This window comes from Rhagoletis zephyria, unplaced genomic scaffold, assembly GCF_001687245.7.
Source record: "Rhagoletis zephyria isolate East Lansing unplaced genomic scaffold, Rhagoletis_zephyria_1.1 Rzeph_scaffold_00049, whole genome shotgun sequence".
NCBI lineage: Eukaryota > Metazoa > Arthropoda > Insecta > Diptera > Tephritidae > Rhagoletis > Rhagoletis zephyria.
The window spans coordinates 708,157-725,511 of NW_016157133.1; the positions used below are offsets into that span (position 1 = coordinate 708,157).

A 17,355-nucleotide genomic window follows, 5' to 3' on the forward strand; every position below is an offset into this window, starting at 1 on the left:
ACATATAAATATATCGTTAGCACACACTTCTCTAATTTTATTTTCACATCCCAACCACGCACCTAAATATGTATGTACTTACTTATCTACTCCTGTAAATAATGTATGTACATACATGCATACTAGGGCGGGTCGAAAATCTAATTTTTCTCAAATCCCTTGGTAATAGTGAAAATATATACAAAATATTCGTCTTTAATATTAATTGTGAGAGCCCGCGCACCATCGAATAAGACCAATTCTTGTTAAAAATTCTGGGTTCAGTTTTTTATGGAAATGTGAATGGAAACACTGAACAGGCACAACTTCTAGAAACACTAATTAGTTTACTTATGTTTATGCATACATAATACATATTGCAAATATAGGAAAATGACAAAAAATTTTGTTCAACATTTTTTCTATTTTAAAATAATTTGTTTATAATCTGAACGATTTTCATTATATTATTACCATAAATCAGTAACAGTAAGTTTCGCCTACAATTTGGTAAATATTACGTGCCGATCGAGTAACATTTACCAAAGGTATATCGAAAAACTTAAGTGGATCTCCAGTTTTTTTATAAAAAAAATTCTCTTCAATTGTACGCTGAGAAAAAACGCGTTGTTTTAAACTTAAAATTTTTTTACCGTTTAAAAATGCTCGTATTTGAATCAGGTGAAAAGTGTTTGTATTTTTCACTTGGTTGCTGAAGTAATGAAGAATTGAAAAATCATAAGGGAAAATTATAGTTTTTGTAAGTTTTATCTTAATATCTTAAAAATTTGTAGACTTATTGAAAAATAATAAATGAACGTGAGGTACTACACTTCATAGCCCTTAATTTGATATAACGACCTGTTTGTAACAATTAACGCATTCCATAGATATTACAAGCCAAAGTTTCAATTTCAAAATTTATACACTTTGATAAGTTTTAAATTAATCTTTCTTGGCCAATAACAATTGGCTTTGACTTAAGACATCATAATATTACTATTACAATTTGGTCAAATGCCTTTTATTTTGCTCCATATAAAATCGACCCAGCCTAATGTATACGTATATACTTACTTGTTGTTGTAGTTTTCGAGCTATTTCGGCCTTAGTGTTGTGTTACTTAGTTTTAGTTTCTTAGTTGGCTAGTACGCTGCTTGCACTTGATTAGTTTTGAATAAAAACATACAACTATATACGAGAACATATGTATATGCGTAACTACTATATGGGACGTTCCATACCAAAATAATCGTGGTTCACACTTCATGTGTTTGATTTGTTTAAAATTTTTAGGGTTGATGGACAAACATAAATAATAAATTGGTATGAAATTTGAGCTCGATTAATACATTTTTAAAAACTTTACAGCACAAAAACAAAAACAAATCGATTTAATAGTTTTGCAAATATCTCGAGAACGCGCATCCAAATTCTCTATGAAAAGAAATATTTAAAAGATTTTTTTCTTGATAAATTTTTGACACACAAATTTTTTTATCAAAAAAAAATTGTTTTGGAAAATATGGCATCTCAAAAAAAAAATTTAAAAAATTTCACAATTTTATTTTTTTGAGTATGGAGTTTTGGAGCCCATTAAATTTTAGTAAATAAAGTGCAAATTTAATGTACTTCTAAATTGCGCTGATTTGTAATATTTTATATGCTGCCGGCTTTTTGGACTCTTTTCTTATGGAAGAAAATGCGCAAACCCGTTTTCAAAGAAAAAAAAATAATAAAATAAAATTAACGCCCCGTCCATTTTGGCATGGAACGCTCCATATGCGGTGGTACATAAATGCATGACAACAAAACCTGTCGTAAAAACTTTTACGAAATGTTAATAGGGTTATATCCATAGTTGACTAAACAAAATGCACGCATAAATATGAATGTTTATTTACACCCAAATATACTATATACCACCCGGAAGATAAAGTTTTTGCATACAAGTATGCATATTTTATGATGATTATGTTATACTTTTTAAAATGCTTTTTGTTTCTCCTCTAAAATAAAACAAATTTTTGTTAGAGCATTTGTGAATTAAGGTGATTAAGGTGATATATTGTTTCGTAGACTGATACGTGGTAGCAATTTTTTTTTGTTTTCCAAGATCATACTTGTGTCTTTCAACATCCTGCAACTGCTTCCATCTTTAAGTCAAAATTTAGAATTTTTGCAGGTTGGCATTTTTTTTAAATACTCTTTGTCTTAATACTTGCACTTATTCGTCTTTGTGAACCAAACAAAACACTTAAATTTTTTAATTCCACAGAATTTTCCCTTTCATTTTTAAATAATTTTTTGGGTCAATCATATCCTCGAAATTTTAAAGGAATCGATTTTGTTCAAAAAATTTGTTATGACGAAGTCATTAAGTTTGAGAATTCTACCCCAAAGCCAACGAATGGTTAAAAAACATTTCCAAGGCACTTTTTGTGTTGTTTGCTCTACTAACAACTAAGGACATCCTCTTAATTGCTCTTACATAGATTTACGTTCACATCACCAATCTTACTTTGCGGTCTATGAAATATTCATCACAAAGCCTCTTAATCATTAAGATTACAATTCAATATCTGATTGGGAAATCTAAGCTCATACCAATTGCTTTCACTGCTAATACTTAATCGGCAATTATCTCGCAACGAAAGTCATTTTATATGCGCGAAAATCGCATTAATAGAGACACAAAGGTAAGAAATGAAAGAAAAATCAAAAGTAGATTAGAAAACTAAAGGCATTAGTCATTTGAGAAACACCTTGCTATAGACTATGTGTTGTCATTGCACAATCGTAGCACCTACCTTCAAATTCATGCATCAAGCAACTCTAGCCCCAAACCTCTTCCCGACACACCTCCTGACATAAAATTTGCCTTCAATGTTTTCCTTTCATAGCCAAATACCATTGTTGTGCGCATTATCTTTGCACTCACACACACACACACACACACACACACACACACACACACACACACACACCGGACTCTAAGATATTTTCATTAATTAATCATGCCCCAAAGGAAGATTTCTAATCGCTTGCCGCGCGATTTTTATTTGTGCGCTTGCAGCACACAAACTGCCGTTGGAAATATAGGATAATAGATGAGAGTTTGCTGCAGTACAATGAAAACAAACACAAAAGCAACAACAACGAAAACAAAAAAAGAAAGGTTAAATGCAATAAAACAAATGAATTACTCTCGTACAAAAAGAAAGCGCTGTAGGATTATTATTTCGCGCGTAGATTTGTCGATATATACTTCCATACTGAAGTCCGTATGTATGTATGGGTGGGAGGCCCTTAGGGGACAAATAAATAAGAAAAAAAGATTTACTTCGTGCTCTACTAACGGTATGCAGCACATTTATGCTTATATATAGTATGTAGGTATATATATGTATGTACATAAATACATATATACACTCGTTTGGAAAACTCATAAATGCGCTAAATGAGAAATGACCCTGGTCGCTTTTTAAAAATTTGTTGAATTCTCTTGTATTTCGTCTTTTTGTTTTGTTTTGTTTTGTTTTTGTTTTTGCAGCAGGGTTCAGCTTAAGCGCCTTTTGTGTCACTTCACCCTTCTTTATTCCTTTGAAAAATTCATTGCATACTTTTCAGCGAACGAGCGTTGCTTTATGGTTAAGCTGCTGGCAATTCCGTTATACATATATTTAAACTGTTGACTCGGTGAAGGTAACGTTGCCACATTATTTCAGTGAATTAAAAATGTGGTTTAAGTGCATAAAATATTTACATACATATATACATACATGCATATTACAAGAAAATTTATATTAATTAAAAAAATTCAACGAAAGATTCTTGGTAATGCTCCAAAAAAATATTTAAAAAGGTCAGAGAAGAGCAATAAATTGATCCGTGGACAAAATGATTCACAGAAACTTATTCTGAAGCTAATCGTTAAAGAAAAGAGCTCCCGGAAAGCTTAGTCACCGATATGGAAATGGTTTTCACACCAAATGAAAGAGAAACCTTTTATGGGAAGTCCAATAACTTTCGTCCTAAATATAAGCCTTAAGTTACTTTCCGAGATATGTATGTATGTCCGGCAGAAGCTAAATCCCAGTAGGCTTTCAAACTTCCGCTCGTCGGTCTAAAGGTTAATATGAGTCCGCAGCACTCCACCAAATATCAGGCTCTAGGCAAAGCCCTAACGCTAAGAAAATGGCGTTGGTTGACTTTCCACATTTAGAAAGTAAAAAGTTCTTAGAAAATTCGACGGAAAATCAGAATGAAAAATTCCTTATTCCGATTTTTCACCCAATTTTCTAAGAAAATGTCATAATCTCAGCAAAAGTCAAATGGCTAACATGGCTGCTAATGTCCTTAAGTGAAACTACCTTCTTTTTTCTACCATGGTGAGAAATGCCTATCAGTTCTTCGAGTTCACTGAATTTTCAAAATTTTCAAATTACTTAATATTAAATTTTTACTTTTTTTGTTGTATTTTCGAATTTGCATTATTTTACATTGCTGAAAATCACATCAAGTTTGAATATTTTCGCAGGTTCAGATAATTTCCAAAATTTTGAAAACTATCGAAATCTGGGAGATTCTAGAAATTTTGGTAAAATGAGAATATTTTGAAATGTACAAAATTATTGAGATTTTAGAGATTTTTATATATTCCAAAATTGCGAGAATTTTATTTATTCTGAAATACATCCTAAAATGTAAAGATGTGAAACATCACAAATTGTCGAAAAATTCTGATATTTATGGTACTTGTGTATAAAACCTAGAGAATCCTTAGAATTTTAAAATATATTAACATTTTTGAAAAACTCCAAAAATTTTACACTTTTTTAAACATGTCTTTTGTGCTTTGTCTACTTCAGTACATACTATTTTAGCATGTTATTCACGATATACATATGTTGAAAAAAATATTCCATATTATTAAATATTAAAAATTTAAAGCAATGCTTGGCCACAGATATTTTCAAAAACTGCTCCTCGATCAGGTTGGCTTTTTATATATGCGCGCAAGTGGTAAAGTTCATTTAAATTACTTGCGAAAAAAATCAACATTTTTTCTTATAAATTTACTTTTTCGCATTGTTCCTACTTTAAACTCGTGTCATGATTGCTAATATGCATTTTTATCAAAAATTCTCGATGCTTTAAGTTAGTTGAATATTTTGTTATGTATCTGCGTAATTACTTTTTCAGAATTCGATAGACTGTTCTTACTAATTTGGCTGCTGTAGTCCCATTCTGCGAACCTACTAAAAATATTTTCAGCAAAGGGCCAACTTAACAATTTCATGTTGGGGTTTTAAAAATGCATGCAAATTTTCGTGAGAATTATAAAAGTTTTGTGATAATAATTATGAGTAAGAAAAAATGTAAGCATTATCTACACTTATTCCAGACTATTTCGAGGCTAGTTAAGGACTTTTTAGGGCCCCTTCAGGACTAGTGAGCGACTTTTTTGGAAGCATTTCAGAATTAGTTCAAGTTTTGTTTAGGCTAAGTTCAGGGCTTTTTCGGGACCCTTTTGGGACTAGTTCAGCAAAAGTTCGGTATATTGCAGCATTTTTTTCCAGAACTAGTGCAGATATAATCCGGAACTAGTCCTAAACTAGCCGCGAACTATTCTTGAACTGGTCACCAAACAGCCCTGAGCTACTTAATTCCAAAATAGTCCCGAAAAAGTGCCGCGCTAGCACCAAAATGGTCCTGAAAAAGTACTGACCAGTGCTGTAATGGTCCTTAATAAGTCCCGCCCTTAAAGGGGTAAATACTCATTTATTGAGAATTACATAAACATATTTACTTATGTGCTTACGTTGTTTAGTATAGGAATTAAATTAAATTCAGAAAGCTGCATACTAAAAATATTTAATTTATTTATATTTATTTATTTACGAACTACAAAAGTGCCAACTAAAAATATTTCATATTTTTTTTTATTTCCAGAAACGCAATCTCACCTGTACTGTGAAATAAAACAAAGGGAGAGAAAAATTCGAAAATCGGGCCGAAGTCCATTCAACACCACTGTTAACATACATACATACTCGTACATTCATAAGTTACATAAAAACTTGTGCACGCAGTCAGATAAAATCGCTTGAAAAATGCCAGCACGCACACGCGTGTCGCGGTTAATGGACACTGCCGCGGTGCAGTGAATGTGTTGATAAAATTTTCATTGTGTAATCAAAATTAAAATGCCAAAGCTTACCGCTGTGGCTGCAAGCCAGCCCCCCTGATTCGCACTTCTGAATGTCACAAATGCTTGAAGCTATGCGCGATTGATGGGTTGGCTCAGTGGCATGCATGAGCATACATATTGGATTTTGCAAAACTTACAAACTACGACGTCATGTAAGCTGCATTCATGAAATGGAAATACATTGCTTCGCGGTCGCTGACATTTCCAATGGGCTATGCATAACTTATCAAAAAAGTGAAAATTTGATTAGATATCCTCCCGTCAGGCATGGTTCCCAGCATGACACATTACCAACTACGCCATACGGGCTGGATAATTGCTCCTTATGCCTCGCTTTTTGGTCTCCACTTTTTTGTAATGGATCTAAGGCAGTTGTAATTGTCATTGCTGAATAGCCACCGGTGTGCTATTCATTCAAATAAATATGTACATTAGGGTGGATCGACAAAAAAAGTTTTTCCAGTCCACCCCTAGGATTAAAGATATTTTGAAGGCGACCCCAAAAAAAATTTTTTTTTTTTTGCCACGCCCCCCCGATGGGCTATTTTCTTTTTTTGACACTACGTCGCCATTTTAAGTCCGATTTTAATGAGCCGTACACCGTTGTTCCTAGCTTGCAAGCCGCCACAATTCTTACCTTAATCAAAAAAAAGAAAAATTTTCACAGAATTTAAAGGCCTTTTCGACAGACTAAAAAAAATTGGAATTTAGGTATGATGTGAAACGAGATACCGACAGTCACTACTAGAATTTGAACTCGGAGTAAAAAATGATTAAGGTAAGAATTGTGGCGGCTTCCAAGCCATGAACAACGGTGTACGGCTCATTAAAATCGGACTTAAAATGGCGACGTAGTGTCAAAAAAGTAAATAGCCCATCGGGGGGGCGTGGCAAAAAAAAAAAAATTTTTTTTGGGATCGCCTTCAAAATATCTTTAATCCTAGGGGTGGACTGGAAAAACTTTTTTTTTTGTATGGGGACCGATCCGCACTAATGTACATACATAGATGCAATGCAGGGTATGTGTGAATGTGTGCGTGTAAATTTTAACGCTTAAAGCATGACAGAAGGAGGAAATAATACAAGAAAGAATGAAACAAAGTCAACCAATAATAGTACAATTAAATAAGAGACGCAGTTCTCAACCGACTTATGTATCTTAGCTTCTGTAGATCATGTTATAACTCTCCGCATTGAGGCCTTAATTTTGTTTTTCTAAAACAATGGTGATATTTTATTTATATGAAACTAGTGATACCGAAAATTGAATTTAACTTTTGCAGCAGGTGATAACTCTATTTAAACGCATACAAAATGATTACTAATGTTTCATGTAAATCCATCCAGCCGTTTCTGAAAGAACAAAAGGTCTCGCATTATATATATGAACATATCGAGCCCTAACCGCCAAAATAACGTAAGCGACATTTTTTTCAAAATTTTCTTTTTGATGCAGAAATATTCCTAGAGCGTCTAGATGCATTTCTGCATCAAAAAGAAAATTTTGAAAAAAATGTCGCTTACGTTATTTTGGCGGTTAGGGCTCGATATATATGATTCAGTTTCCTCAGATGGGACACTTTTACTTGAAATAACAATGTCATAGTGAAAATTTAACACGGCGCCATACATGCACGGATATATCAACTGTTGGGGAAGTAGTATTAAACTAATACATAGCGACAAGGCTCATGTCTATCGCAATCGACAAGGAAGAAGGCATCTGTGGTTTAAGTTTTGACAGACATATGGACCTTTTTTTTGACTTTATTTTCTTCTCTCAACCAGTTTTGTATCATTGCTTTTTTCCATGATTTGACTAGTTATGATATCCTGGAGATTGATGAATTTTCCAAATCTGAGGCCATAGTAAATGTTTGAACAAAACTGTATAGTTACCTTGATTTGCGGAAAGGTAAGGAGAGAGAATGTTCAACGGTTAGAGGACGACTGACCACCGGAACGATATCGACGGTTGCGGAGACGATGGAGTATCGGTCAACTTCGGTTTTTCGCTAATGACGTCGTGCATATCGGTGAGCGCTGGCGGTTCGTTCGATGGCTTCTGACAACGGTAAGAGTATTAGCCTTAAAGTAGTCGCGTCCTTCAGTGAAGCGCGGATGATCGCGTAGGGAGCATTTTGCAGCACATATTTAAAAAGCTTTTATGTTGAAATTAATAGTTAACTGAATTTCAAATTATTTTATTAAGTCAGAATGATATATAAACAGCTTTAATTATATGACAACGCTTGACCTTTACAAATGTGTCATTTCAAAAATACGATGCAGTTTTTTAACCAGGGCGGCAATATGTTCATAGCGCGAGCACTCTTGGGTTAGATAGTGAAATCGTAAGAAGATCGTTGAGAGCCGGTGGCTGAATTTATGAATCGTTTGGTGGAGATTATCAATTAGTCGAAATATTTTTTTTTTTAAGTACATATTTTAAACTGAGAAAAGAGTTTAGTTATGTCAACTAAATATTATTTTATCAACATATAGTTTCGTTATAGTTTCATTATTTGGTATAGTTACAAATTATCTGTTGAGAGAAATATATTCAGCTGACATTTTTGAGAGTGCGCCGGATAAACGAACGAATGGGAAATTTTAGTATGAGCATTGAAGTCGGTTCCGCTTTTGTTTCAAAATTTGCTTGTATATGGATGTGTATTACTCCCTCAGCCCTCAGGCCAACATCTGCGTATTAGTGTCACGCGTGAGCAGAAATAACAACTGATTGCTGGAATTGCTCGAAGCCTAACCTCAGATGATTGCATATTTGATGGCGGTGTATATCAACACAACTTTCGTCAAAATTTTATGACTATGACAATTTAGGGGAAATAAATAATAAATAACGGAATGAGTGTGGAGTGATTGCCGGATGAGAATGGGAATGATGAAAGCTTTTGAATTCGTGAGTTAACCGCGCTGCTATGTGATACAACTGCGTAGGTGCTTTTGTAAAAACAAAATGCGTGTATGTTTGAGTGAGTGTCGTTCTACATATCTACACCTAATATGCATGTATTAAGGTAATGCATTGCAGCAACTGATGTGCGTAGTATGCCCATTTGTATGAATGGGTGTGTGTGTGTGTGTGTGTGTGCGATAAGTGCGGCACGTGCAAAAATTTATGTGAAACTTTCATGAGTGCCAACATTGCCAACCGTTCGTTCGAGTGTGAGGCATTACTCAAATGCTACACAAATTCATTTACAAACCAAAATGGCTACCACACAACATATAACGGGTGATTTTTTTGAGGTTAGGATTTTCATGCATTAGTATTTGACAGATCACGTGGGATTTCAGACATGGTGTCAAAGAGAAAGATGCTCAGTATGCTTTGACATTTCATCATGAATAGACTTACTAACGAGCAACGCTTGCAAATCATTGAATTTTATTACCAAAATCAGTGTTCGGTTCGCTTTACGTCCGATTTATGGTCTACATAATCGACCAAGTGAGCAAACAATTAATGCGATTGTGACCAAGTTTCGCACTCAGTTTACTTTATTGGACATTAAACCAACCACACGAATGCGTACAGTGCGTACAGAAGAGAATATTGCGTCTGTTTCTGAGAGTGTTGCTGAAGACCGTGAAATGTCGATTCGTCGCCGTTCGCAGCAATTGGGTTTGCGAAACACATTTCGAACCGAACACTGATTTTGGTAATAAAATTCAATGATTTGCAAGCGTTGCTCGTTAGTAAGTCTATTCATGATGAAATGTCAAAGCATACTGAGCATCTTTCTCTTTGACACCATGTCTGAAATCCCACGTGATCTGTCAAATACTAATGCATGAAAATCCTAACCTCAAAAAAATCACCCGTTACTACATACATACATATGTATGTAGGTAAATTGTAATTGTACTTTTTCCTTACAGTGTGCTACAGACACCGACAGATGTTTCGGTATGCGCTTAGGCTTGAAAATGTCGACATTAAAATATCAACAACAATTTGTACGCAATAGTGGAGATAAGCATACAGAGTCAAAGGCGTGGAAAAGTGTGTGTAAAAGAGCTGTTGAATGAAAGTAAAAACAACAAAATTTATTAAGAGAAGCAAGTGTGAACACATACTTATGTTTAAAAAGTTAACGGTGTATGCCGACACGTGTACAGAAATGTCCCTTGTGGCACATAACCCGCAAAAACTCTTAGTAAATACCACAAGCCAACGAGCGAACATATGTACATACATACATATGTCAGGTGCGCTTCAGCGAGAGTGTGGCAAGTTGAATGCAGCCAAAAAACCGTCCAGCATTGCTCTAAAAATGCATAAAAATTAATATTTCAAATAAAAAAACTACAATTGAACCGTTATAAAACCAAGCGCAGCACACAGTAAACAGAAGATTTAGTGAAAGGAAAAAAAATAAAGAAATAGCTATAAAAAATTTAATACCATAAATGAGAGTTTAATATCCACGTAAGAGGTTTGAAGAAAAGTTTCTGAAAGGCAAAAACAAAACAATAATTCATTTGAAATAATTTCAAGTAAATTCCTAACTATGCAAGTAAAAAAAATTGAACAAATTGAAATCAAAATTCCTACAAATTCATTCGTGCAATAAACGAACTGACTAAGGATAAGTTTAAAGATTCTTAGTGTTAATAAAATTGGCAGCCACAGGAATTTTTACCAGCTCAATCGCTCTTGTAATTATAAAAAAAAAAAACAACATCGCTGTTTTAAATATTCGTGCGTCGTCTAATAAAAACACCAACTCCAACAATAAAATTAACAGCAATACTACAAACATGGAACGCGCTTTGTCGATTTTGTTGTGCCTCATCTTAACAACGTTGCAGTTTATTTCAACACACGAACACGGTGATGGCTTTAAACCAGGTAAATACTGTACATACATATACATATATAAACACACATTTAATTTTTTAAGAGATAAATATGTAAGCAGTTATATATGTATTCTCTTCTGAAAAGTTGACGTATAGTTCTTTCGGTAAAGACTAGCTTCCGCCCCTTAACCCTCAATGATTCCGTCAATAATTTTTCGCATCCAGCGCGCCTATTGGACGGAGGTTTAGTTTGCCTTTTTTTTTTTTTTAAATTATGATTTCAATTGTAAATTGTGACGTCGAAAATATGCTAATGCTAATGCAAACTTATCATTCATATTTTCCCTTCAAAAAAATGTGTTTAGTCCTATATATATATTTATTTAAATCGCATAAAAATGCCTAGACTAAAATGAGGCAATTTCATAATTGTTTTTACAAAAAAAAATGTTACCCAAACACAATTTTTGGCCATATTTGGGAAGATTTTCTTTTTCAAATTTGTTAAAAATATATTTTTTCTCAAAAAAAAATAAATAATAAAAAAATTCGAAAATCCTTAGAAATTTATTCGTTGCAAAAGAAATCTTTTCACAAAGACGATATATTTTAATGTATAATTTTCTCAAGCACAAATAGTATATATTTTGAAAATTAAATTAAATTAAATTTAAATTATTATTTTAGGTAAGCAAAATAATTTTCTCCAAAAAATTATTTCTCCCAAAAAATATTCGATACTCAAAAAGTTTTTTTCTATATAAATTTGGTTAAATATTTTTTTTTTCGAAAATATATATTTTTTACTTAAAAAGGTAATGTTTTCCTCAAATCCTCAAAACAAATTTTTTTCTAAAAAGAAAAAATTAAAAAAGTGTTATTACGTACATACTTACTAGATACATATTAAATTGAAGTAAAATTTAAATTGGTATTTTGGTAAAAACAAATTTATAACTTCGAAAATAATTATTTCTCAAAAAAAAAAAACCTTAAAATAAAGTTTTCCAAACAACTTTTTTGGTATCTGGTAATTTTTGCAATTTTTTGGGAAATCTTTTTTTCTCAAGAAAATGTAGTTTTGATAAAAATTTATTTATTTTTTTTTAATAATTTTTCCTAAAATACCTGAAAATTAAAAAAAATAAAAAATATGGAAATATTATTTGCCAAATTTTTAGGTACTTTTGTTCTCAAATATTTTTCTTAAAATGACAATATAAAATTATAAAAACATACATACATAGCCGCCAAAAGGCTTACACTATTCTTTTGAGTGCAAAACTTTTTTGGAAACACGTTTCGCTTGAGTGCTAAAGCAGTTAACAGAACAGCCATTTCAGGCGCTTGTTTTCATATTTAAAATAGTAGCTTTTTAAACCTTTGCTGAGGTCATAATTAGAAGTTTATCCGAGATTTTCTAAAACCTTTTGGCATTTTTCATGGCAAGCCGCAAGCTTTGCCCAAATTCTGTGACATCTGAATATTCAAATACACATTTGTAAAACTGGCTGCTTGCTCTTATCCAGACACCCGATGTAAGCCATATCTACAGCTGTACCTCGGTACTTTGGTGTGGAATTATCAGAATTGTTTTTTTTCATATTGGATTACTTCTACATAGACGGGGATTGCTATTCAAATGCTGCTTAGCCTACACCGGAAGTTTTGATTTGCTTCAACCTCAACAAATCTTTTTTGAGAAAGCTATTTTCTTCATTTATTAGTTGGTCGTTTATTGTCCTAAAAATTTCAGAGTCAGGTTATCTCGCATTATGGTTAGCTAATTTTAGAAAGATTTTCCAATTTACTCATTCCATTGGTGCAGATAAAAATAGAGTTGACCAAGAGAATGAGATGTCAGTGTCAAAACAAATTATCTCTCTCAAAAAGTGCAGTACATATTAACATTCTTACATACAGCTATGTATTTGAAACTTTCTGCACATTTACAGCAGCATTTTCACAAAGCTTTCAATTAAGTAGAAATGGTTACTTTGAGCACCAAAGCTGCGCACATAATGCCACCAACAAACAGTGCAATCAAGCGCCAGAGCTGTAAACAATTGCCTGTTGACGATGACAACAAAATCTAATTAACTCAGCTAATTCCCAAAATGGCTACAAAGGTTGTCATAACAGTGAATACGAAGGGAAATGAGTGAAGCTACTATGTTTAAGGGTACTTGCTTGTTGTTGACCTGCGTTAAAAAGTGTTTACAAAAGCGGCAAAATTGCAATGGAAGATATGAAGGAGAGATGGACGTAAAGTAGCTGCGCTACGTTTTATGTAACTGCTTTTAATCTGCGTACAGAGCAAGGCACAATTTTTGCATTCACAAATTATAAGTTTACAGAAAATACTTTGTCGGTTTTGTTTTTGCCAAGAAAGTTGTTTTAATTATTTTTAGGGTATTCTTCTTAATACGATTTGGGAAGATTCACTGAGGCTGTAAGAGCGCGGTAAGGCTTGGCAAGGTAATTATTTTGAAAAGCTTGCTAAATCAAAAAAATTCGAAAAGTTATTGCAAGGCGCAGTCGCACCATGCATGTAATACTAATTTCACACAGAAATTTAATTTGAAGGTACATTTGGTACAAGCACACAATTTTAGGTATATTTGAGACGTAGCCCAATAACTTTTCAGGAAATCCTTCCTTATTTTTATTGATATTTAAATGCATTTTCTAGTTTTGTAACTTGTGCAATAGCTTCTCCCCTATGTGAGGGGGCATACCAATGATACCTTCTAAAGGCTGTTTAAAGCAACGTAACTGTTAATTATTGCGCCATATATTTGGACAGACAATATTAATTTTTAAAACGTCAGATCGAAGAACTCGGATGAAAGTGATTCACCTTTTCTGTATTTTTATGATCAAAATTTAATGTGAGTCCAAAAGTATGTGGTAGAGAAGGAATGTAATCCTCTTATTTTTTAATATAAATACGTATTTACTCCTTGGAACATTAACCTACTTCTAGGTAAAGTTTTTCCTCAAATTAGGTAAAATTAGAAAACTAGATTTTCTATCCTTGATGGAATTGAGCTGTAAAAGGGTACCAGAAACAAACAGCTAATTGCTATTTGTTCAATATATGTACATACCTCGAAGTCAAAATTTAGGGCACCCAGCAGGGTTGCAGGAAAAAATGTACTCAATTAGCGCTCAATTAAGTACTAATCAAGCAATCTGAATTGAAATTTTGTATGTTAAATGCAGCTCAATTAGCGTTTTAATCGAGACAATTGGCTAATTGCCCGATTAACTGCCTGTCGGAAAATAGTAAATAGTTGATTGGTTGACATTCGACAGCAGAGTGTAATTTCATTGCCACATCCAGAGGCGCATCTGTCTTTTCAGCAAGCTGATACCTGCGGCTTCTACTGCGTAGCTTACCTCTCTTCCATATACTTGCAGCAGATTTTTTAAGCTAAAAATGCAGTTTTCATGAATTTAAAAACAATCTCCCTAAGCCATACTTTAGACGAAACTGACTCTAAACCATAAATATGGATTTACTGTAAATCTCAACTACAGAGTCATCTAAAGGATTTATTTTTGGTAAGTGTATTCTCATCATAAATACAGTATCTATACATTTTCAATTTGGTTTATTTTTGCAAATTTACGTATGCAGTATAAATACGTTTCTAATATCACCAAAATAGGACCATAAATATTGATTTTCTGAATAAGCCTCAAGCCCCTCAAGCGGATTAATTTCTCGTGATATTATTTCTCATAAAGCCTACAGTATTTGTTTTTAATTTCATCAAAATCGAATCATAAGTACAGATTTTCAGAATAACTCGATTCCAGCGCCACCTCGTGGATCAACTTTCCTAAAGTACCTACTTCTCGTCGTACCCCCAGTGTAGGTTTATCATTTCATCAAAATCGGATCATTACTTACTACTTTACTACTCCTTTTATCTCGTAAAACTACTTTTCGTCGCTCCTCAGTATATGTTTCTAATTTCAGGAAAATCGGTTCACAAATGAAGATTTTCTGAATATCTCGACTTATGCGCCACCTAGCGGATTGTAACCTATGTCTTCGTACATACTGTCCGAATTTGGTTGAAATACTTTCATTCGTTTTTCAGCCAAGTTTTAAAAATAAAACGGGAAGAATTTTTTTATTTATATACATAAGGGTGCATCACCCTCCATCCAAAAAATATCGATATTGGTGTTCCATAGGAATTATAAAAATGTATTATATTTTGAAACATTCGCCAAACTATATCAAAAAAATATTAAGATTTACCTGAGCTGTGTCTATTTGAAAATTCTTTCAAGAATGTGATTTTTTTTTTCCGTTGGTAAGACGTTCAATGAATTTAATACAGACATTTTAAGCTTAAACTCGTTTATCACCTGAGGTAATTTTTTGGAAAAAATATTTTTCATAATTAATTTTAGTTATTTACAAAAAATCGAAATATCCGGATTATTACTGAAATTGCTAGTTCTACGGAATATTTTTCCTTGTTTGTCATTTTTGCAAACATCTTTGGTCCTTTTACCTGTTTTTTATGGGCAAATCATTGACTCTGTTTTTATATCCTTTAGGTCGTCTTCTTGGTTTAAATACTGGCAATGTTTTTATTTCGCATAAAATATTTCTTGTAAATGAAGGTCCCCAGGTTCCTATTGCTGCTACAGCCACTAGAACTCACAATGATAAAAAAAAAACAAGTAAGAAAGTCTAAGTTCGGGCGGAGCCGAACATTAAATACCCGGCGCATGTATTAAATATATGTTTTCCACCTTTCCGAAAGCTACCGCTACATGATAAGCCGGGGTGTAGAAATTTTAAGTAAATTAGCGTCCTTAAATTTCGAAATATTGAAATTTCAAGCATTTCTGAAATTTACCGTTACATGAGAAGCGGCCGTTATTTTAGTCCGATTTCAATAATTTTCAACGGTTTGCTTTTATGTGGAAAGCACAATAACCGTACCGAGTTTGGTACAAATTGGTAGAACGGTTACCGAGATACATATATGTAGTCATAAGTGGGCGGTGCCACGCCCATTTTCCAAAATTTTATCACAAACATATTTCTTTGTTAAGAATTGTTGCAACCATCAATTAAAAAAAAATAGCTTTAATATTTACTAATTTATCGAGGATTTCTTATTTATCGAAATTACCGTTATATGGGATGTGGGCGTGGTTATTGTCCGATGTTAAAAATTTTCGGCCATTTGATATGCTGTAACAGGGCCAACAACTGTGCCAAGTTTGGAAGAAATTGGTGCAGCGGTTACCAAGATATACACATGTAACCATAAGTGGGCGTGGCTACGCCCATTTGCCAAAATGTTTTAATATGCTTATTTTTCGTCTTAAACTCATTGCAAATGTCAATTTTGAGTGAATTATCTTTAGTAGTTACTAAAATATCGCACTTTTCGTATTTCTGAAAATTACCGTTATATGGGAGGTAGGCGTGGTTATTATCCGATTTGCCCATTTTCAATACCATCCGTCCTACGCCCAAAAGAAGTCCACGTACCAAGTTTCGTTAAGATATCTAAATTTTTACTCGAGTTATCGTGTGCACAGACGGACGGACAGACAGTCACCGCTTAATCGATTTCTCTTTTCATTCTGATCATTTATGTATATGTATGTTTGTCTATATCTATCTCGATTCGTTTTTCCTATAACAAAAAACCGTTATGTGAACAAAGTTATAATACCCTTGTGCACAAATTTTGAAAAATCCGAATAAATACATATATTCAATCGACTATAGTTGTGTTTTCGTATTCTCCAGCAAAAAATATCCAGTAACTTGCCAGTAACCAAATTTCGGAGAGTACGCCAATATTTACTCCCAATGAGTGAAATATGCAAGAAAGTACGAAAACGCAAAACCAGCAAGAAGTTGCTAGTTTTATGAACAGCTGATTTATTTGTTATTTTCCGATGCAATTTTCTTAGAAAACTAGTATTTTCCATCTTATTTTATATTTAAATGGGTTTATTTTGTCAATTGCAAGTCTAAAAGCACCACAAACAATTATTTTGTTAATGTGAATTACATCGAGCATCATGCCATCAGCTGTTTTTCTTACTAGCAAATAGTTGCTAGTAAAAATTTTTCCAGTAAAAATCCAGTAAAACTTGCAAGTTCAGCTGTCATTTTTGCTCTCTCAATTACCCCTCGTTTGCTAGTTTCTTGCAAGTTTTGTCGTACGAAAACGACATCCAGTAAAAAACCAGTAAAATTAGTACTGGATTTACTGGATAGTGCGTACGCGAACAGGGCTNTTTTTGCTCTCTCAATTACCCCTCGTTTGCTAGTTTCTTGC

General features: G+C 33.3%; 1 long non-coding RNA gene across 1 annotated transcript in view; it reads left to right on the forward strand.

The window, feature by feature from the left end:
• The window catches only part of LOC108368150 (uncharacterized), a 142,181-nt gene extending 131,601 nt beyond the window's left edge, over positions 1-10,580 (forward strand). The window contains exon 2 of the long non-coding RNA XR_001848333.1: positions 10,100-10,580. This is a non-coding gene — a long non-coding RNA (uncharacterized LOC108368150). The remainder of the gene's footprint in view (positions 1-10,099) is intronic.
• The last annotated feature ends 6,775 nt before the right edge of the window (positions 10,581-17,355 follow it).